Source organism: Salvelinus alpinus, chromosome 5 (assembly GCF_045679555.1).
Source record: "Salvelinus alpinus chromosome 5, SLU_Salpinus.1, whole genome shotgun sequence".
Classification (NCBI taxonomy): domain Eukaryota; kingdom Metazoa; phylum Chordata; class Actinopteri; order Salmoniformes; family Salmonidae; genus Salvelinus; species Salvelinus alpinus.
Genome location: NC_092090.1, coordinates 53,251,851 through 53,263,270, shown reverse-complemented (window position 1 = coordinate 53,263,270; position 11,420 = coordinate 53,251,851). Strand labels below are relative to the sequence as shown.

Sequence of the window (11,420 nt, the reverse complement as noted above, 5' to 3'; positions counted from 1 at the left end):
TAGGCGTTTATATGTCGCTGTCGGCCTGTTATGGTTCCCAATCAAAGGCAGCTGTTTATCGTTGTCTCTGATTGGGGATCATATTTAGGCAGCCATTTCCCCTTTGTGGTTTGTGGGATCTTGTCTATGTATAGTTGCCTGTGAGCAGTATATTAGCTTCACGTTTTGTTTGTGCTTGTTTGTTTTTTTTGTTTTGGTGAGTTTCGATTTATTAAAATATGTGGAACTCTACGCACACTGCGCCTTGGTCCATTCATTTCGACGAGCATGACAGTTGATTTGTAACTTGCAGGATAATCACAAGATCCAAATCACCAGGGGGGGACTGTCATGACGTGGCCCTTTCTGGGTATAGATTGTGGTTTCCCCTATCTCTTGCTCTCTCCTACACCCAGGTTCTGTTATCTCAGGTCATAAATTCCTGGTGGAGACTCTCTCCCCCTGGGCATGCAGTATTGAGAGAGAGAGTTTCACACTATATCAAAGGAACTTCTACTACATCACAGAATTTGAGTACTGAACAATATCCATGTTTTGGAGAATGTGTAAACGGTCGGTGGAGAAGCCAGTTACGACCCGGTCCGTTTTGTTTCATGTTTGTGACCTCATGAAAGACAATACAGCCACATTACCATAACTCTGTTTCTACAGGTGCCTCCATTATGAGGTTTGCATCTAAGTATTGTATAAAATGAATGAGTAAAGATGAAACTATTTGTGAAATGATGTAATGTGATGATAAACCTTTAATGTGAGAGAATTGTATTCCGTTTAAAGTTTAACTAAGTCATTGGCCCGCCCCCGTCAGCACAGACATGATCAGGCGTCATAGAACCGCCTTTTCTATTGTTACGAATAAAAAACCCTCCTGAGGAAATCCTCTTCAGACCATGCATACTTTGGTGTAAGCTGAGGTGGCACAGGTTTGAGTACCAAGCCTGAGCAAACCCACAGCGTGAGCTGTGATTGCGAATAGTTTAGACTAAGCAAACCCACAGCGTGAGCTGTGATTGCAAATAGTTATTGAATTCCCAACCATACCACATGAAGCATTGGCTACACGGCTGGAAATGGTTAAACTCTGAGACTATCGATCCCTACAGAATAGGAGAAAATCTTAGATACTAATTACTAGTCTGCAGCTAGAAATGATGTAAACCTGGGATGCGACTACCGACAACCGCCGAAACTTCTATTCTATGAGAACATTTCTGAATGGTACTCTGAAGTATCCATTCTAACCACAAAATAATTTGATCTTCAGGGAAACAGAAAGATAGAGAGAGACTTGGATGAACTCTCCAGCAGATGGACCGGATTCCAACAGAAAAGATCACGACACATGGGCGTAAACATATATTGATTGCAATTATTCCCAAATGAGTGAGCGTTCATGTGCAAAGGATTAGCATTTCAATTAATATAGTTGTCAACTATGTGTAGTGATCCTTTTTGTCTTTCAATCAATTCAATCAATTTTATTTTATATAGCCCTTCGTACATCAGCTAATATCTCGAAGTGCTGTACAGACACCCAGCCTAAAACCCCAAACAGCTAGTAATGCAGGTGTAGAAGCACGGTGGCTAGGAAAAACTCCCTAGAAAGGCCAAAACCTAGGAAGAAACCTAGAGAGGAACCAGGCTATGAGGGGTGGCCAGTCCTCTTCTGGCTGTGCCGGGTGGAGATTATAACAGAACTATGCCAAGATGTTCAAAAATGTTCATAAGTGACAAGCATGGTCAAATAATAATCATGAATAATTTTCAGTTGGCTTTTCATAGCCGATCATCAAGAGTTGAAAAACAACAGGTCTGGGACAGGTGGCGGTTCCATAACCGCAGGCAGAACAGCTGAAACTGGAATAGCAGCAAGGCCAGGCGGACTGGGGACAGCAAGGAGTCACCACGGGCGGCAGTCCCGACGCATGGTCCTAGGGCCCAGGTCCTCCGAGAGAAAGAAAGAGAGAAGGAGAAAATTAGAGAGAGCCAAGATTTTCAAAATGTTCATAAATGACAAGCATGGTCAAATAATAATCAGGAATAAATCTCAGTTGGCTTTTCATAGCCGATCATTAAGAGTTGAAAACAGCAGGTCTGGGACAGGTAGGGGTTCCATAACCGCAGGCAGAACAGTTGAAACTGGAATAGCAGCAAGGCCAGGCGGACTGGGGACAGCAAGGAGTCACCACGGCCGGTAGTCCCGACGTATGGTCCTAGGGCTCAGGTCCTCCGAGAGAAAGAAAGAGAGAAGGAGAAAATTAGAGAGAGCCAAGATTTTCAAAATGTTCATAAATGACAAGCATGGTCAAATAATAATCAGGAATAAATCTCAGTTGGCTTTTCATAGCCGATCATTAAGAGTTGAAAACAGCAGGTCTGGGACAGGTAGGGGTTCCGTAACCGCAGGCAGAACAGTTGAAACTGGAATAGCAGCAAGGCCAGGCGGACTGGGGACAGCAAGGTGTCATCATGCCCGGTAGTCCTGACGTATGGTCCTAGGGCTCAGGTTCTCAGAGAGAAAGAGAGAACGAGAGAATTAGAGAGAGCATACTTAAATTCACACAGGACACTGGATAAGACAGGAGAAGTACTCCAGGTAACCAACTGACCCTAGCCCCCCGACACATAAACTACTGCAGCATAAATACTGGAGGCTGAGACAGGAGCGGTCAGGAGACACTGTGGCCCCATCCGAAGAAACCCCCGGACAGGGCCAAACAGGAAGGATATAACCCCACCCACTTTGCCAAAGCACAGCCCCCGCACCACTAGAGGGAAATCCTCAACCACCAACTTACAATCCTGAGACAAGGCCGAGTATAGCCCACAAAGATCTCCACCACAGCACAAACCAAGGGGGGGCGCCAACCCAGACAGGAAGATCACGTCAGTAACTCAACCCACTCAAGTGACGCACCCCTCCTAGGGACGGCATGAAAGAGCACCAGCAAGCCAGTGACTCAGCCCCTGTAACAGGGTTAGAGGCAGAGAATCCCAGTGGAGAGAGGGGAACCGGCCTGGCAGAGACAGCAAGGGCGGTTCGTTGCTCCAGAGCCTTTCCGTTCACCTTCACACTCCTGGGCCAGACTACACTCAATCATATGACCTACTGAAGAGATAAGTCTTCAGTAAAGACTTAAAGGTTGAGACCGAATCTGCGTCTCTCACATGGGTAGGCAGACTGTTCCATAAAAATGGAGATCTATAGGAGAAAGCCCTGCCTCCCGCTGTTTGCTTAGAAATTCTAGGGACAATTAGGAGGCCTGCGTCTTGTGACCGTAGCGTACGTATTGGTATGTACGGCAGGACCAACTCGGAAAGATAGGTAGGAGCAAGCCCATGTAACGCTTTATAGGTTAACAGTAAAACCTTGAAATCAGCCCTTGCCTTAACAGGAAGCCAGTGTAGGGAAGCTAGCACTGAAGCTAGCACTGGTCCCGTGTGGCTCAGTTGGTAGAGCATGGCGCTTGCAACGCCAGGGTTGTGGGTTCATTCCCCACGGGGGGACCAGGATGAATATGTATGAACTTTCCAATTTGTAAGTCGCTCTGGATAAGAGCGTCAGCTAAATGACTTAAATGTAAAATGTAAATGAGTAATATGATCAAATTTCTTGGTTCTAGTCAGGATTCTAGCAGCCGTATTTAGCACTAACTGAAGTTTATTTAGTGTTTTATCCGGGTAGCCGGAAAGTAGAGCATTGCAGTAGTCTAACCTAGAAGTAACAAATGCATGGATTAATTTTTCTGCATCATTTTTGGACAGAAAGTTTCTGATTTTTGCAATGTTACGTAGATGGAAAAAAGCTGTCCTTGAAACAGTCTTGATATGTTCGTCAAAAGAGAGATCAGGGTCAAGAGTAACGCCGAGGTCCTTCACAGTTTTATTTGAGACGACTTTACAACCATCAAGATGAATTGTCAGATTTAACAGAAGATCTCTTTGTTTCTTGGGACCTAGAACAAGCATCTCTGTTTTGTCCGAGTTTAAAAGTAGAAAGTTTTCAGCCATCCACTTCCTTATGTCTGAAACACAGGCTTCTAGCGAGGGCAATTTTGGGGCTTCACCATGTTTCATTGAAATGTACAGCTGTGTGTCATCCGCATAGCAGTGAAAGTTAACATTATGTTTTCGAATAACATCCCCAAGAGGTAAAATATATAGTGAAAACAATAGTGGTCCTAAAACGGAACCTTGAGGAACACCGAAATGTACAGTTGATTTGTCAGAGGACAGACCATTCACAGAGACAAACTGATATCTTTCCGACAGGTAAGATCTAAACCAGGCCAGAACTTGTCCGTGTAGACCAATTTGGGTTTCCAGTCTCTCCAAAAGAATGTGGTGATCGATGGTGTCAAAGGCAGCACTAAGGTCTAGTAGCACGAGGACAGATGCAGAGCCTCGGTCTGACGCCATTAAAAGGTCATTTACCACCTTCACAAGTGCAGTCTCAGTGCTATGATGGGGTCTAAAACCAGACTGAAGCATTTCGTATACATTGTTTGTCTTCAGAAAGGCAGTGAGTTGCTGCGCAACAGCTTTTTCTAAAATTTTTGAGAGGAATGGAAGATTCGATATAGGCCGATAGTTTTTTATATTTTCCGGGTCAAGGTTTGGCTTTTTCAAGAGAGGCTTTATCACTGCCACTTTTAGTGAGTTTGGTACACATCCGGTGGATAGAGAGCTGTTTATTATGTTCAACATAGGAGGGCCAAGCACAGGAAGCAGCTCCTTCAGCAGTTTAGTAGGAATAGGATCCAGTATGCAGCTTGAAGGTTTAGAGGCCATGATTATTTTCATCATTTCCTGCTCTTTCTCAGTCCACATCCACTTCCCTTTGTCCACCAAGCCATCATATCGGCTTAGCCCACTAGGAAATCATCCCTATCATTTGTTAGTAACATATCTACTGTTTTTTTGTGCATTTCTGTGATTATTTGGTTAGTTAGTAAATAATTAATTAAGCCAATTGGTGTATGGGTGATTTATAGTAAAGGCTAGGTTCGTGCAGATAACCAACAATTTAAGATGTTTGGAATGAGACTGACGTGAGGTAAAGAATAATTCATTAATAGAAGACTAATTGTTCAGATATTAAAATATCTTATAGTTATATTAGGAAAATTATAATTTTGTGAAATTAAGATTTTACGTGGTGCCCCGACTTCCTAGTTAATTACATTTACATGATTAGTTTAGTCATGTAATAATAATTACAGAGAATTGATTTGATAAAATAACAGTCTTCACTTTAAATGATGCCAAAGGCACGTCACTGGCTGTTAAAGTGCAGCATTTTGCCACATGACGTTTTGTGTTAAACCCACTTTTAGATTCTGATCGGTCACTGACTGGACTGGCTATTTTCTATTTAGGGCAGAGAGTCCCTCTTGGTGCAGGTCCAGACTGAATCAATGACATGAAACAATATTGAAACAGTGATGGTAAGTGTGGATTCCAGGCTACAAAACCCTATCCTCGGGCCCTTTTCAGATATTGTCAATTTGATGCTTATAATCTTCATCCAATAGATGGCACTAGTGGACATTGGTATGATGAGGTCTGGACCATTTGAGAGATGGTACCAGATGCCATTAAGTTATGAAATGTGCAGATTTGTCTTTTAAAGATGAATAAGATTAGGTGAGGGGCTCAAATAAAAACAAAGAGTAGACCACCGGAGCTTGTATGGAATTAAATATACATTTACAAAAGCCTAACTTGCATTTAGCCTTTAACATTTAAAACAAAGAATGGCAGAAAAGTAGTTTATTGAGTCAAAAGTTTTGAGTGAAAGAAAGGCTTAAGTCATCCACATCTTCTCTCGGCATTACGCCTCTTGCCTGAGTGTCTAGCACTCCTCCTGTTCTTTTTCAGTTTGGGGATACAAACTCCTTGGTTTTTGGGGCTTTCAGCCTGGGCACGACAGGTTAGCCCGAGAGCACAGTTGCAGCGTTCAAGATTTCTCCGCTGTTTAGAGCGTCCTCCTCGCAGGAGGCAGATCTCTCTCTCCTTTGGGATGCGTTGACATCTTTTCCCTGTTAAATAGCGGACGCAGCACAGTCCTGCCTCACAGTCTCCAGAGCGCATGCATGTGGCCATCTCTGCAACTGGAGAGGGAACAGGACAGTTAATAACACACTCAGATATGCAGAGCTGCAAGAGTTGGAGGCAGCACACACAGTTTGGGACCAGGCTATCCTTTTCCAAGCTTTCTTACCTTTCCTTTTGTTGTCGTCATCATCATGAGCAAGTATTTCTTTACTCTGGTTCTTTTTCTGAGATCCAATGCAGGTATTTCTCTGTGTAGATATAGGAACTACATTACCACTTACACATGACAGTCAGCAGCACAATTAAAGTATGTAATGTTAGCATTTCAGTTTAAAAGGGCAATCTGTGATTGGTACATTTTGGACTTTTGAATTCATGATATAGTCATTTATTATTGAAACAGTGGAGGCTGCTGAGGGGAGGACGGCTCATAATAATAACTGGAACGGAGCTAATGGAATGGCATCAAACACATAGAAACATGTGTTTGATACCATTCTACTAATCCGCTCCAGCCATTACAAGCCTGTCCTTCCTAATTAAGGTGCCACCAACCTCCTGTGCTTGAAGAATATAATATAAATGCATCCTGAATTTAGTTAAACTGTCATACCCCATCAAAACCCAACATGTAAGCTTGTTTTATTTACTCTATTGTTTGTAACGATGTAACTGTAAACAAACACTGTGAAGCCTCAACATTTTTAAACTATAATTTTGATCTCATGGAAGTCACTACTTTGTCCATGAATTTGAGAGTGGTTACATTTCTCCAGCCCCATCCCTTCATCTGCAGATTGCCGCTTTCAGTTTTAATTAAGAGGTCATTTGGCACATAAGGTCACACCATAAACAGTAAGCTCCAAAAGTATTGGGACAGTAGCTAGGTTTCCATCCAATTGGTGACAAATTTTCATGTGAATATTCTAACAACAATATTTTAACAACAATACTCACAAATTTCTTAACTGTAAACGGCTGCTTACAATGCAGCTTTACAGAAACACCACCTTAAAGCTCTTAGGGAAGACCAAATGAAGTGTAACACCACCTGTCAGTTCTACCAACCTGAGCATGAGGACGGAATCCAAAGCTAACGGTGATGCCGACATGCAAAAATGCGACATACAAAAATGAACATGAGAGATTTATCTACTTTCATTTAATCCCTCAGAAAAACAATATCCATATTTTTCACTTCCGAGATGTGCTTCCATTAAATGTACTTATTCCAGATAAAAGTATGTGTGTGATGACATGGTGACATATTAATACATTTGCGGTTAAAAATGTACCAAATGAAAACGGTTGGTTTTCTCACAATTTTTTCCCATTACATAGCGAGTGTGCTAATGTAACAGTATAACTTTAAACCGTCCCCTCGCCCCGACCCGGGCGCGAACCAGGGACCCTCTGCACACATCGACAACAGTCACCCACGAAGCGTCGTTAGCCATCGCTCCACAAAAGCCGCGGCCCTTGCAGAGCAAGGGGAAACCCTACTTAAGTCTCAGAGCAAGTGACGTAACTGATTGAAACGCTACTAGCGCGTACCCGCTAACTAGCTAGCCATTTCACATCCGTTACACTCACCCCCCCTTTCAACCTCCTCCTTTTCCGCAGCAACCAGTGATCCGGGTCAACAGCATCAATGTAACAGTATAACTTTAGTACGTCCCCTCGCCCCGACCTCGGGCGCGAACCAGGGACCCTCTGCACACATCAACAACGGTCGCCCACGAAGCATCGTTACCCATCGCTCCACAAAGGCCACGGCTCTTGCAGAGCAAGGGGAAACCCTACTTAAGTCTCAGAGCAAGTGACGTAACTGATTGAAACGCTACTAGCGCGTACCCGCTAACTAGCTAGCCATTTCACATCCGTTACACTAACTCTGGTATTGGCACGTGCGCTCTTGCCAACAGCGCGCAGATACACTTATAGCCTACTTGATGAGATTATTATAGACAAAGGAGCCTGATTATTTGTATTTGTCAAATGGCAGCCAAGCATCGATGATCATGTCACCAGAATAAGACCCTCGTTATTTCGTTATTTTAGCCTAATAAACTGCATACGTAGTGGGAGGACCACACGTCATCACGTGACTCCAAGTTTACTTCGATATGATGGTTATTATATCGATATTTGCACATAAAATCATTTCCACCAACATTTCTGGAATCATCATCATCTAGCGTATTTTGTTTTGTCAACACTTGTAAAGTTTACCGGAAAATGTTCTTTCCATCAGGCCTGTCATCACATTTTGCATCGGAAACGTGGCTACTTTCTCGCCTAATTCAATCTGAAAAAAGAGACACTTTTTTCCACACAGCTGCAAAACGTAGCCTAGTCATCACTGGTCACTCCACTGCAGGTGCTCTCACCTGTTCCAATAGATCCATCGCTTCTTTAGAGGATCGGATTACATCTGATTCGAGGCTGTGCACAAAACAATGAGAACACATGAAAAGCAAAGCGATCGTAGGTGTCCACATTGTTGACCAAACAAAATGACACATAATATCCAGCAGTTATAAATTGCAAAATCTCCAATATAGAAGACAAAACCCACTTTCCTTTGAGCAGAGCAGAGCAGGTGTATCCTGGTATTTATAACCCTACAAGTTTCACATGTAAATTATGTATGTCACATGCACAAGTACAGTGAAATGCCTTTCTTGCTAAATCAAAACCCTACAATGCAATAATCAATCAAAATGTAATACTAGAAAATAACATAAGGTAGAACAAAAACACACAAGAAATAAGAAAACACTGGCCCACCCGCACAGCATAAAGCTTCTACTTCTTTCACTGCACACCAAAATCAACACCAATTCCTCCTCCCGACACACAGAGGCCCTTTGAAACATATGTTTAATGAATAAGAAATATTCTTTGAACAAACCGCATCAATTGACATGGATTAGAGCTACATTCTGGCCAACCGGAACATATGGTAAGCGGCTCTCTTTAGAACTAGACTAGTTTAGGCCATAGGGGGAAATGTAGTAAATGTAAGAATTGTCAACTGTTTGATGGTGAGAGATCATTATATATCACTAATGTAATAATAATAACTAGATCAGAGGACTGATATGAGAGGTTGATTCTGTCCATTTTGTCTATAAATGCTTACAGTAAATACATGATATTATGAGTCTACTTTTTATGATGTAAAATTAATATATTGAATCATCGATATCATCAGGAGATATATTGAATCATATATGAACAGTCACTGTGACTGCACCCATTGGCAATCTTCTCCCCACCCAAATTGGCTTATTTCAATGGCTCGAGCTAGAGGGAAATTGGCTTATTTCAATGGCTCGAGCTAGAGGGCTGCATTGAGACCTGCAGGTACCGACAGAGATCATTGCGGCACGGTCGTCATTTTTCAATGTGCGTTTGGGAGCGGGTGGTCAGACATAGAATTTAGGAATTGGAATATTTTTGTTGTCCCGCATATTATTTGGAAACTGACTGTCACGTTCCTGACCTATTTTATGTTATTTTTGTACATGTTTAGAGGGTCAGGGCGTGAGTTGGGGTGGGCATTATATGTTTTGTGTTTCATTGTTTAGGTCACTTGTAATTAGCCTTATATGGTTCTCAATCAGAGACAGGTGTTTGACGTTTTCCTCTGATTGAGAACCATATATAGGTTGGCTGTTCACACTGTTTGTTTGTGGGTGATTGTCTTCCGTGTCTGTGTCTGCGCCTGCGCACCACACGGGACTGTTTTGGTTGTTCGGTTCGTTTATTGTAGTCTGTTCCTGTTCGTGAGTTCTGCGTGTTTTATGTAAGTTCCATGATCAGGTCTGTCTATGTTGAACGTTTGTAGCCTGTGTGTGTGCACTACGTTTATAGCTACGTTGTTTGTTTGTTATTTTGTATAAGTCAAGTATAGTTCGTGTCAGTCTTCGTCTTTTCAATAAATTCATTATGTCAACATACCTCGCTGCGTATTGGTCCACCGATCCTTCTCTCCTCTCCTCGTCCGAGGAAGAGGAAGACGACAGCCGTTACACTGACATCTTTCTGCTTTGAATGTGTTAGCCTTTTATTGTATCCAAAGCACATTATTATTCACAAACTCTCAGAATTCGCTGCTTCAAGTGAAGTAGCTAACCTCTTCTGTCCTAGTTGGGCTTGCAAGAACAAGCGCGCCTTGTATGTTTGGTCTTAATGAAATAGAGTAGGCTGCCTATGCATAGGAGGATATTCACTTGGCAGTTATCTTGCCTAGGAAATTAAATTAAATATGATTAGACTATAGTTTACTACAGTGTCTGTAAATAAGTATTGATAATGGAAAGAAGTGTAGGGCGCTCAACCAACGTGAGTCGAGGTGTAATACTTTTTTACAATCATCATTGAAATAGAAAAGGCGCAATGCGCACATAGTGAGTGAGCGCCTTTTCATTTTCAATAAATATTGATTACCTATTAATTTGTCTCTGTCTGCAAATTGTCCTCCTAAAAGGTAGCCTATTTTTTTATATGCAAAACATAGCTTAAGAGAAAGTGCAAGTGTCCACTCATCATTCTTGCTGCTTTATATTCAGTAGCCACAAACGAGAGACCAGGTGCTCATGTGGTCTCAGCTGAATAGAGTAGGCGATATCTTATGCATGGGCCGAAAATCACGGCAGTTATCCTTCCAATGAAATTTTCTTCATGAATATGATTGGGCTATAGTTTACTACATTGCCTAGAAATATATACTGATCACCCATATTTGTTTCCGTCTTAAAATCATCCCATTCCTAAAAGGTAGGCTATACAAAGTAGCTAAAGTGCAAGTATCTACAAATACCTCTAGCCTATTGGCTGATAAAACCCAGTAATACTTATAGCCTAATAATGGGCCACGTGAGCAATGTTCCGTCTAATATTTTTCGGCACTGCCCCTTTAAGACATAAAAAAAGCTCTTTACCTGACTGCTTTTCAAAGATGGCTAGAAATGTATACCTTTGTGCTCTTGTAAGAAGAAACCACTTCCCCATTGCTGACTACAAAATAGCTATAACTGGGCTAATAACTCACTAACTAGAAAAGAATATGAACAAATGTGCACACGTGGCTACATGCAGCTCTAACTTTGATCTCAAAACAAGCACATAATAATCTCAACCACTCATGTTGTAAAACAGCCCAGTTCAAAATGAATGGCACAACTTCATATATGGCAATGGTCTATTTGCATATAGGCCTACTGCAGCTCTGATTGGTTATGGCTAATATTACGTTGATTCGATCACAATTCCCACAGTAAAGGGAAACGTTAATAGTGTTAACTAACGAGGAAAACTAGAAAGTTGAGTAAAGTTCAAGTTCTCATGATTCTCTG

The 11,420-nt window shown here is 42.0% G+C and overlaps 1 long non-coding RNA gene across 2 annotated transcripts; it reads right to left on the bottom strand.

Annotated features, from left to right (window-relative positions):
- Nucleotides 1-5,757: 5,757 nt before the first annotated feature.
- On the bottom strand, nt 5,758-8,653 carry LOC139576318 (uncharacterized). 2 transcript variants are annotated; one of them, XR_011675090.1, is made up of 4 exons: nt 8,448-8,647; nt 8,290-8,365; nt 6,224-6,305; nt 5,758-6,113 (listed from the first exon to the last, which is right to left on the bottom strand). It is a non-coding gene; the product is annotated as an uncharacterized lncRNA (long non-coding RNA). The 2 variants fall into 2 exon arrangements; XR_011675089.1 differs by lacking the exon at nt 8,290-8,365 and having other exon boundaries at nt 8,448-8,653.
- Nucleotides 8,654-11,420: the final 2,767 nt, after the last annotated feature.